The sequence below is a fragment of the Cervus elaphus genome, chromosome 27 (genome assembly GCF_910594005.1).
Source record: "Cervus elaphus chromosome 27, mCerEla1.1, whole genome shotgun sequence".
In the NCBI taxonomy this organism is placed as follows: domain Eukaryota; kingdom Metazoa; phylum Chordata; class Mammalia; order Artiodactyla; family Cervidae; genus Cervus; species Cervus elaphus.
This window is the reverse complement of record NC_057841.1, coordinates 46,569,344-46,580,194: the sequence shown is the minus strand read 5'-3', so window position 1 is coordinate 46,580,194 and position 10,851 is coordinate 46,569,344. Positions and strand designations below refer to the sequence as shown.

The 10,851-nt window shown below is 51.8% G+C and overlaps 1 long non-coding RNA gene across 1 annotated transcript; it reads right to left on the bottom strand.

The window, feature by feature from the left end:
- Positions 1–385: 385 nt before the first annotated feature.
- LOC122684991 lies at positions 386–9,817 on the bottom strand. The gene is made up of 3 exons (XR_006338211.1): positions 9,612–9,817; positions 8,677–8,767; positions 386–3,856 (listed from the first exon to the last, which is right to left on the bottom strand). It is a non-coding gene; the product is annotated as an uncharacterized LOC122684991 (long non-coding RNA).
- Positions 9,818–10,851: the final 1,034 nt, after the last annotated feature.

Here is a 10,851-nt window from a genome sequence, read left to right as displayed (position 1 = left end):
TGTTGGTGGAGTGACCACTCTCGTCCCCAAGCCCTGCCAGCACTGGCCCTTCAGGCTCTGGATCGGGGATCCCATGGAGTGTGGGTCCCGCTGTGCCCACCAAGGAGGCCTGGAGGACTTGGCAAGGAAGAACTGATGTGGACATTACCTATGCAGAAGCTTCCAAGTCAAGGTCTGGTGGGAACTTTTGCCCTGCACATGGATTTCAAGTCCAGAGCACACATCAGCTTCTAGCAGCTCAGTTTATGGTCTAGACACAGAGTCTTAAAACCCAGTACGTCCATGGCCTGTGAAAAGGCATGTCTGATCAGGCTCCAAGTGCTGCATCTGGGTCCCTCCTGACTGGAACCCAGCAGCCAGTGTCACCAAGTCAGACTGTCGGGTGGTGTCAGGGGTGTGGGGATGAGAGCTCACAGTCCAGGCCCAGGAGGGGCCACACTGTAAATGGAGCCGGTGCTGCAGCTGGAGGTGCCCTCCACTCACCCCAGGAAGATACCCCTGTCCCCTCACAGGTCGTCACCAAGTCCAATGGACCCTGCTCAGGCCCTACCCTGGCTAGGGGGTCTCTGTCTCAACAGACAGGGCTTCCTTTTATCCATTCAGGTTCAAGTAGGTGATTATGAAACCAAAGCTGAGACCAACAGAGCACAGGCTTTATTCGGTGGTCAGAGAACACAGAAGCAGGAACTAAGTTCACAGCTCATCTTCTTGCCCTCCTGGAGAACGTGGTTTGATTTTAAACAGTAAAGACAAAGGGAAGAGGAGTGAGACTAATGCTGAGGAGGCAGGTACGTCTGAGGGAAGGGCAGGATTTTTCCAAGTTAGTGGTACCATCTCCTTTTTACCTTTTTTTGGTTCTTCATGTTGGGTTATGAAGCTTCCCCAGTGACTCAGAGGGTAAAGTGTCTGCCTGCAAGGCGGGAGACCTGGATTTGATCCCTGGTTCGGGAAGATCCCCTGGGGAAGAAAATGGCAACCCACTCTGGTACTCTTACTTGGAAAATCCCATGGACAGAGAAGCCTGGTGCAGGCTATAGTCCATGGGGTTGCAGAGTCGGACATGACTAAGCAACTTCACTTTCACTTTTTTTCATGTTGGGTCATGGCCACCAGGAGGTGTGTCACTTCTGGTGAATATAATGATTCAGTTAGCAGTGAGCAGTGATATGAAGTGAGATCTTAAATTCCCTGCCCAGGAATTGAACCTGGAAATCCTGGATGAGAACCAGGAATCCTAGCCACCAGACCAACAAGGGCTAAAGGCTAGAAGCTACTTTTCCCTGGATCTTTGCCCCCAGTGAAAAATATATTTATCACAGAGACAGAAACTGTAAATGCAGGTATAAAATTATTAGAGACAGAAAAACAACAAGGGGTACAGCACATAGAGAAATGGTTTGTTAAGATTGAAGCACAGCAGAGAAAGGGTGTGAGCGAACCCTTCAGTGAGGAGGAGCTTCTTCCGGGTCTTTGTCTTCCTTCAGGCCAATTACCTGGTTTCTTTTCCCACATCTGACCTACCCTGGGACCTACCCCTGGGTGCACACTCACCCCTCAGCCAAGATGGATCTTGAAGTGAAGATTTCTGGGAGGAGCAAGACTCATTATGGCCTGGCATTATCTTTTGAGTTTTGAGCCCCAAGAAGCCTTTCTGTGCATGTGTAGTGTCTCCCTTGTCCCAAAAGAGTGAGGGGCAGAGATCCCTGAATCCTTTACACATACAGGGTTTTGTCCCCTCTGTCCTTGCCATGACTATTACCGTAAGGTGTTTACCAGAGACAAACACTGGCTATTTACTCTCTGTTGTTACTTCTATTTTGGAGGGCAAACAGGAGGCTGATTGTAAATACCTAGACTGAAGCCCACCTCTCTCTGCTCTCAGAAAAGCTAACAGTTGTAAGTATCCACCCTGAAGCCCACTTCTTTGTGTCCCGTGACATGCAAACAGGAGGCCAGTTATAAATGTCTAATCTGGAGCCCATCTATCTCCTACATCAATAATATAGTAAAATCAACATACAATGAGACTCGGGGTCTGCTGGGAGTCAAGATTCGTTGCCATCTTGGTCCCAGCTGGTTTTGTTTGTAGCTTCCTCTCTTCTCTCTGGACCCTTTACCTTAAAGACCTTTGTTACCTCCTGCTAACGGTGGGAGTTAGAGGGTTGTGAACAAGGACACCCCTATTATAGGAGGGTTCAGACGCTGCTACAGAACCACCTGATCCTTTCCTGACAATACTGAGTGGAGGGAGGGGGGCATTCAGGCAGCAGGGCAGACAGTTTGCTCTGGGGGCTCATGTGGGGAGCACAGCAACAGGGGCTCAGCCTGCAAACCGCAGAACCACTCGCAGATCGGCTCCAGAGCTACTTCTCGAGTGGCAAGAAGGGATGTCCCACCTGCTAGACATGGAGGAAGGGGGTGGGTCTGCTGGGCCACCTCACCTCAGGAATTGCCGGGAGGCTCTAGACCGGTGTGCTTACAGCTAAGACAGGCCTCAGTGGGGGTGCAGTGGGGATGCAGGGGTGGGAGGGGCCTCGAGCCAGACTCTCACGACCCTGCATGCCCCTCCTCCCTCGAGGGTGTCTAGGGTATCTCTTCCCCCAGTGATGAAGGGCAGAACCCTGACAGTCACCCCCCACCCCCATCCCCCCCCAGGGAAGCTCACTAGAGACTTGGCACCCAGCTGGGGGCTGGTCAAGTGGTGGTGTCTGCCCTCACCCTCCAAATGCCAGTGCCCAGAAGCGGAGCTGGGGCTCAGTGTGAACTTCATGGTTAGTGCAAACAGCATAGGTGCAGGGGGCTGCCCCTAATGGGAAGGAGGCTTTAGATCAGGGCAGCGCACTTCCCACCAGCTGCATGAGTTTCCTGGGGCAGCGGTGACAGATGAGCACACACACAGGCTTGGAACAAAAGAAGCCTGTCCTCTCTCAGTCCTGGAGACCAGACGACTGAGGTCAGGATGTCCCAGCACTGCGCTCCCTCCAGAGGCTCCACTGGAGGGTCCTTCCTGCCTCTTCCAGTTTTGGGGGCTCCAGGCATCCCTGGGCTTGTGACCCCCTCCCTCCCATCTCTGGCTCCATCTTCACCTGGTGTCTCCTCTGTATCTGCATCTGTTAGAAGGATGCCCTCTTTGATTTAGGGCCACCCCAATCCAGGAGGACCTCATTTCCAGATCTGTAGCCAATCATACCTGCAAGACCTACTTCCAAATAAGGTTACATTCACAGATTCTGGGGTCATGTCGCAGACATAGCGTTTGGGAGCCCCCTATTCACCCCACTATAGCACCCAGTTCCCAGACACCAGCCTGCCTTCCTCAGGACAGTGCTCAGTCTGTTGACATTCTGTCTTCCTGCACGGAGGCGTCTTCTGTTTCTTTACTGTAACTTAGTGAGATTGGATGGGGGACCCTGTAGGCTGACCTCCCAGTGATTCCAGGGACCATGCTGAGTGTCCTCCCGGGAGTTTGGGAGCTTTGCCAGGGCTCCCTGTGCATATTCTGCACTGACCACTTGGTGGTCAGGCACCTGCGCAGGCTGGACTGGTCCCATCGACAGCCTGGTGCACCATGAATGGGCCTACAACTCTGACGTGTGGACCCACAAGATCGGTGGGAGCTCCCGACAGACCCTCCAGTCCTGGTGTGGGCACTCCATCCAGTCATGGACTCCTGCTCCTGCCATGGACACCCCATCCCCTTGGCCCCCAAGAGGCCTGCTGGGAGGGGTGAGAACTTGGCCATGAAGAAGACAAGGCAGTGGTGGGCTCGGACTCCAGGCCTGGAGATCAACCTTCTTCTGTCCCATCCAGGTCGGTGCTGACTAAGAAGTCTACAGAAGCCAAGCCATGGATCCACCTGCACATAAACAAAAACCCAGAGTTAAAGAGCCTGTCAGCAGAGTGGAGAAGACCAAGCAGAAGTCAGCCCAACAGGAGTGGAAGCAGACAGAGAGCAGAGGTCTGTGCCCTCAAGAGTCACGACAGGGCTGGGGCGGATGGGAGCTGCTTGTGGCTTCTGTGAACAGACACAGCCTCCTGGAAAGTAAGCCAACTCTGTGTCCACAACGCATGGGACCCTAGAGGCTCAGCTGTGAGTGTTACCAGTCTCAAGCTGAGACAGCCCACTAGAAGCTTTACACAACTAGACAAGAAGACATTCATGTTATTTCTACAACTGGATCAATCGGAACTTCCTGCATATAACTTGTGTCACTAGTTCCTCCAATCTGAATTGCCCCTTGCTTGCCGAAGAGACTTCTTCTATTCTTCCAAGATAATAGATTCTCTACTTTTAAAAGTGTGGAGAAAAAAAAATCAGTGTTTCTTGTGAAACTAGACAAGAACTGGGGATGCTTGGATACTTGTCCCCCAGGGGCCCAGAATGTGAGGTCTCTGACTAGAGGGGTCCACCTCCACCTGGGCTCACCTGGGGGGGTCGCTGCAGGGAGTGTGTGTCCTTGGGTGATTTTCCAATTTGCCCCACCCCAGCTTCAGCCCCCAGCCCACACCACCCCATTAATAGTCTTTAAATGGTGTCTCTCACCCAACAGGCCTGTGTGGGAGGTTTTAACACTGAGTGAAGGTCCAATGAACAGTGCCCCATGTGTCCTGCATGTCTTGGGAGGGGAAGGAGCCTCACTCTCTTGGTCCTGCCCCGTGCACCTGGGGGTGGTGGGGGGGTTGCGGCAGCCCCAGGCTCTGTTCTGACAGAAGCTCCCTTTCTGTGGACAAGTCTCTCACTCCTTATCCTCCCTGGAGACTCAAGAGGCCACAGCACGGGGGCACCTGCAGCACCAGGACCCCACCCTAGGAAATTTCTCAGAAGCAGGGACCAGGCCTGGGGGCTGAGGAGAGGAGGGAGCCAGCCTCTTGGTGATGCAAGGGGCTAGGATGCCTCATACCCGGAGAGCCTTAGACTCAGCTACCACCTGCGGTCTCCTGGCCCTCCCCTGGTAGAGGGGCTCTTCAGATTCCAGGGGCCCAAGACCCCCCACTTCTGACCCCCACTGCAGATTCAGGGTCCCAGAGACCCCCTCCCAGCTGCTTTTCTTGGAGGCTCCCAAAAGTCCCCAAAGCTGTTATACTTGGGGTTAGTTATGGTGAAAGATGCAGGTTAAACTCAGCGAGGACATAAGTGTGGAACAGGGTCCATCCTTCTCAGCTGCGGCAGCTCAGGAAGATCACCTAAGTCCTGAGGTGCAGGATTTATTGGGGTCTGTCATAGCAACATGGGGCTACGACGTGCCCAACCTCGGCCTCCAACCCCCACGGGAGACCTACCATGCACCATAACATCAGCGCAGAGCAGCCCAGGGAGCAGGGACACTCCTGTCAGACTCAAGGTGAACTCTGGAGCCAAGAACAGAGGCATGGCCTCTCTGCGGGCAGGTGACCCCACACCAAACACGCCCCAGTGCAGTGCCTGATCCGCGCGGTCAGCAGGGGTCACGTGGCTCAGCCAATGTCCCTGTGCCTCAGCCTGTGACCACTGACCACCTTGCCCTGCTCTGCTCACAGAGCGAGGCCAGCAGAGGGACAACAGGAAGGGAACAAAGGCAGCTCAGCATCAGGCTGGGTTGAAAAGGGTCCCAGGAGCGAGCACCCAGCTGCCCTTGCCCTGAGCCGAGAGCTGACGTCCACCCTGTGGTCAGTCACGTCTCCCCACGTAAGGGAGGGCTGCCTTTCCCATGTCCTGGGGCAGGGTCATGCGTGTGTAATCAGCGGGAGGCACAGCAGTGCACGCAGCAGGCTTGATGCCTGCCTTCCTCATGCAGTCGGAACCTGGTGAGGGTGGAGCGACCCTATAGGACACGGGGCCCATCCCCAGGAGAATGTTGGGGTGAAGCGTTTAGGAGCATCTGGAGGGAACCCTCACCTGTAAGCACAAGTGACTGAGGACACGACCAAGGGTGGGCAGGAAAGGGAGCCCGGGGAGGGTCCTGGGTCATCCCTGATTCTGCATGAGGGGTGCAGAGCTGGGGGTGAAAGGGGTGGGGTCAAGAAACTGATCCCTCCAGGGCGAGGAGACAGATAATCCCAGGCGGCGGAGGGAGGGGGAAGACTGTGCCCAGCGGGAGGACGGAGACACCGGCAGGTGGCGCTGCAGGCACAGGTGTCAGGGCCGCTCCCCGCTGGGCGGCACCCAGCCCCTCACCCCTGGAAACCGCGCGGTGTCCTGCTGGACGCGAGCCAGGAAGAGAAGGGAAGCCCCGTCCACACTGCTGAACACAACAGTGTGGGTGTTCACACGCCTCCTCACCGGCGCGGGAAAAGGGCAAACTGAACTGGAGAGAGATGAGGTTGAGGTGGGAAGTGTGGGCACTTGGAGCCTAGAGAGGAGGGTTTCCGAATGAGGCGGTGAGGTCACAGGGAGCGGGAGAGGGGCAGGGGCGGCAGTGGGACGGTCAGTGAGTGCTCGGCGCGGGAGCAGGTCCACCCTCCCTCAGGCCGACCCCCTTTCCCGAAGGCGGGATCTATAAACACAGCCTCCCACCCCAGCCCTCCCCAAGGCGGTTTTCTGTCTGCCTGGTTCCCTGAGGCTGGATGTTTGTGGGGATATGGGCCACTCTGGCAGCCCTCCTGAAGACATCTCTCTCTCTGGGGGAGTGAGGTGGACATTCAGTCCCTGGTCTGTGGATGGTCTAGTCCTCTGGGTGCCATGTCTCTTCTTGGGATCACTAGGGCCTTATCCTCACTCCGAGGGGTACGGAAGGGAAGGGAGGGATCTGTTCTGGCCCAGCTGTGCCTGGGCTCTTGGGGAGGACCTCTCTGGCCAGATTCACAGGCCTCAGTCACCACTGCCCACTGGATAACCCAGTCCAGGAAAGAAACAAAGCTCGAGGACCTGTCCTATAAAACAAGGCACCTGGGCTGGGGTGGGGAGCGACTCAGATGGCCACACTCAGGTCAGGAGGTGGGATGGGGGTGGCCTGCAGCCAATTGCCATGGTCACCACAACACTGTGGCTTCTTTCTGAGGCCTGAGATGCCCGGTGGCAGGGGGTGGGGGGAGAGGTAGCCATAACAGGTAAGAGTAGAAGGTTCTTGGACCCTGGGTTCCTCCCCCAGGAAGAGTGGGGGTTATGTCTAGAGGGGAAGCGGCCAGTGACCGTCCTGGGTTTCAACAAGCACAGCATCCCTCCCCCACAGGCCAGATATCTGTTTCTTGAGCCCCCATCACACCTACCAGACCCTGGGGGGAGTGGGTACTGGAACAGGGGATGCTTGTTCTCAGGCCTGGAGCCTGAGATCAGGTGTTGGGCGCCAGCTCCTCTTGAAGGTCCTGTGGTCAATCGGTCCCAGGTCTCTCCCTGCCCGTCTCTGTCTCCTGTTCTCACCTTGCCTTCTCCCCCATGAGTTCTGCTCCCGCCTCACACACAGGTCAGTGACCTCATCTTAACCCAGGGGAGTCCATGTTCCTGGGGCCTCTTGAGGTGACAGATCCTGGGGGTTGACACAGCTTGTGGGAACATGTGGGGGCTGGGGAATGCTCCAAGGTGGAATCCAGGAGCCTCATGGAGGAAGTGGTGTCCTGATTCAGGCAGAATGAATGGACAGGCAGAGGCAGGAGGGATGCCAATGGGGGGAGCGGGGGAGGGTCACTCTTGCCCTATGGGGAGTGAGGAGTCTCTAGAGGGCTGGGCAGGAGCTGGCAGGACAGGCATGTCACAGGAGGGCAGCCTGGGTTGCTATGTGCAGGGTCACATAATGGCAACCATAACCCATAACCCAGCTCTCACACCACTCCCAGCCCTGATGTTAACCCTCCAAACCAACACCAGGGAAAATCTAATCAAATCACACAAATACATCAGAAAAGTAAAACTACACCAGCATACTTTATGAACACAAAAATCCTCCACAAAATTGGAGCAACATGAAACCAACAGAACATTGCACGGATGATGCCATAAGCAAGTATCTCGACACCAAAAATGTCAGGTTGTTTCACATTTTAAAACTAAGCAATGTAGTGAACCACTGTCAGGGCATGATGTAAAAACAAACTATCATATCAATTATTGCAGAAGAAGCTATAATCAAACTCTAATGTTATCTCATGATACAAACACTAAAGAAAGTAGTAATAAAAGAATATTTGTGCCATATTAGAAAGAATAATATACAAAGCTATAGCAAACTTCACTCTCGGTGTTAAAAACTGAAAGATTTACTCCTGAAATCAGGAACAAGGCCAGGAAGCTGACCTTCACCACTGTTACTCAATAGGGCACTGGACGTTCAACCCAGAGTTTTAAGGAAAGAAACAAAATTTTCATGTGTGAATGGAAAAATTAAAACTATATCAATTCACAGGATACAGATCACACCATCTTACATATAAAACTTCCTAAAACAATAAAAAAAAATATTTGACTAGTCAACTAATTCAGCAAAGTTACAGGAAAAAATATCAATTCATAAACATTTATCTTATACATATACATAGCAATAAATAATCTGAAAAAGAATTTATGAAAGCAATTCCGCTTTAAATAATGTCAACATCTATATTTAGAAATATATTTAATCAAGTACAAAATTTGATTTTATGTTTGTAAAGTTGTCTGTACATTTGAAATTACTGGTAAGTAAATTACTTTTCAAAACACCATGTCAAAACCATTCCAGAAAAACAGAGAAAGCATCAAACTTCCAAATAGAGGCCAAGACATACCCAGATCCAGTTCACCCAAAGTCCACATGGAATTTAGAGGCACTGTGGGAAAATCATATTAGAAGCCGCTGTTTTCCGTGTTGCGGATGACCTGGATGTGGTAGAAACAGTGGAGTTTGGAATTCCCATCTTCTACATCATTCCACCAAAAAAATTAGAATTCAGTAAAGACGCAAAATCAATATACACAAATCAACTGCATTTCTAAACACTAAAAATGAGCCATCAAAAAGAGAAAAAACAAAACTATTTACAACGGCATCAAAAGAACAAATTACCAAGGAATAAATTTAACAAAGGATGTTAGATATCTGCATACTGAAAACTTTAAGACAATGATGAATAAATGGAAGAAGACACAAATCAGTGGAAAGATATCCCTGCTCATGAAATGCAAGAATTATTATTGTTAAAATGTCCATTCTACCCAAAGTACACAGTGAAGGCAAGCCCTCCTAAAATTCCAATGGAATTTTTCACAGAAAAAGAGCAAATCCTCCTAAAATTTGTGTGGAACCGCAAAGGACCCCAAAGAGCTAAGGCGACCCTGAGAAAGGAGAATAGGCAGGAGGTATCCCCCTCCCAGACTTCACACCGCATTTGGGGAAGCTACAGTCACCAAAACTGTGAGGAACTGGCACAAAAGAGGCACACTGCCCAGAGGAACAGGACAGACAGCCCAGAATTCAGCCCACACGGATGGGTCTGTTAACTTAGGACAACGGGGCCAATGACTCACCAAGGGGAAGGACAGTCCCCACAATAAACAGTGCTGGGAAAACTGGACACCACATACTAAAGAAAGAACTTAGACATCATCTACGCTGCACACAAAACTGACTAAAAACCCAGCTTTCCACACCAAGTCCCTCTGGATCGTGTGAAAATAGCAGTCATTCAAGCAGTCTCTCTCCAAACTGCTCAATTTTCCTCACCTTTTCCTCCCCGGGTCGCCTGGGTCGTCAACAAACGACCCAGCGTGGACGCAGCCCCGTGTTGTCCCGAGGCCAAAACCCCAGGAAGTCGTAAGGGAACTGAGCTCCTGTCGGCAGAGACGCTGACCCGGGAGTTCCAGATGGAAGCCCTCCGGTGCCTCAGAAGACACAGCTCCTCTCAGCTGCACTGGGAGCCCAATCCACCGGAAAGCAGAAGCGCTGTGGGTCAGAGAGGTGAGTTCAGCGCCACGCTGTGGTCAGTGTGGGAGGTGCAGGTCATGCCTCCCTCACACTTCATGGGAGACAGCGCTCCTGCAGGCAGAACTGCTGAAACCCTTAAACTGTGGAAGTTTGAACTGAAATGGAGACAATAACCCAGAACTTTTCTAAAACGTAAAGAACTTTTCTAAAACTTAAAAGCAATGAATTGGAAACCATATGGGATGAAATTAATGTAGATGCAAACTTTACAACTTACACCAAATGCACTCAAAATTATTCATGTTGTTATTGTTTAGTCACTAGCTCATGGCTGACTCTTTTGTGACCCCATAGACTATAGCCCCGGAGAAGGCAGTGGCACCCCACTCCAGTACTCTTGCCTGGAAAATCCCATGGACAGAGGAGCCTGGTAGGCTGCAGTCCATGGGGTCGCTAAGAGTCAGACATGACTGAGCGACTTCACTTTCACTTTTCACTTTCATGCACTGGAGAAGGAAATGGCAACCCACTCCAGTGTTGTTGCCTGGAGAATCCCAGGGACGGGGGAGCCTGGTGGGCTGCCATCTTTGGGGTCACACAGAGTCGGACACGACTGAAGCGACTTAGCAGCAGCAGCAGCAGCAGCAGCAGACTATAGCCCCCAGGCCCCTCTGTCCATGGGATTCTCCAAGCAAGAATTCTAGAGTGAGTTGCCATTTCCTCCTCCAGGGGATGTTCCCAACCCAGGAATCAAACCCACGTCTCCTGCACTGACAGGCAGATTCTCTACCACCAAGCCACCAGGGAAGCCCCAAATTATTCATAGACAAATTTTAAATGCAAAACTATTCAAAATTATAGAAGAAAATATAAAAGAAAATTGACATGAGCTTGGGTTTGGTCATGCAGATCACAAGCTTTGTAGTTTTAAAATACAACACACAAAAAAAGCAATCAGAAAGTAAAACAAGGGATTCTGTGGACTTACTAAAATTAAAGATTTCTACTGTGTGAAAGACCTTGTTCAGAAAATCAAAAG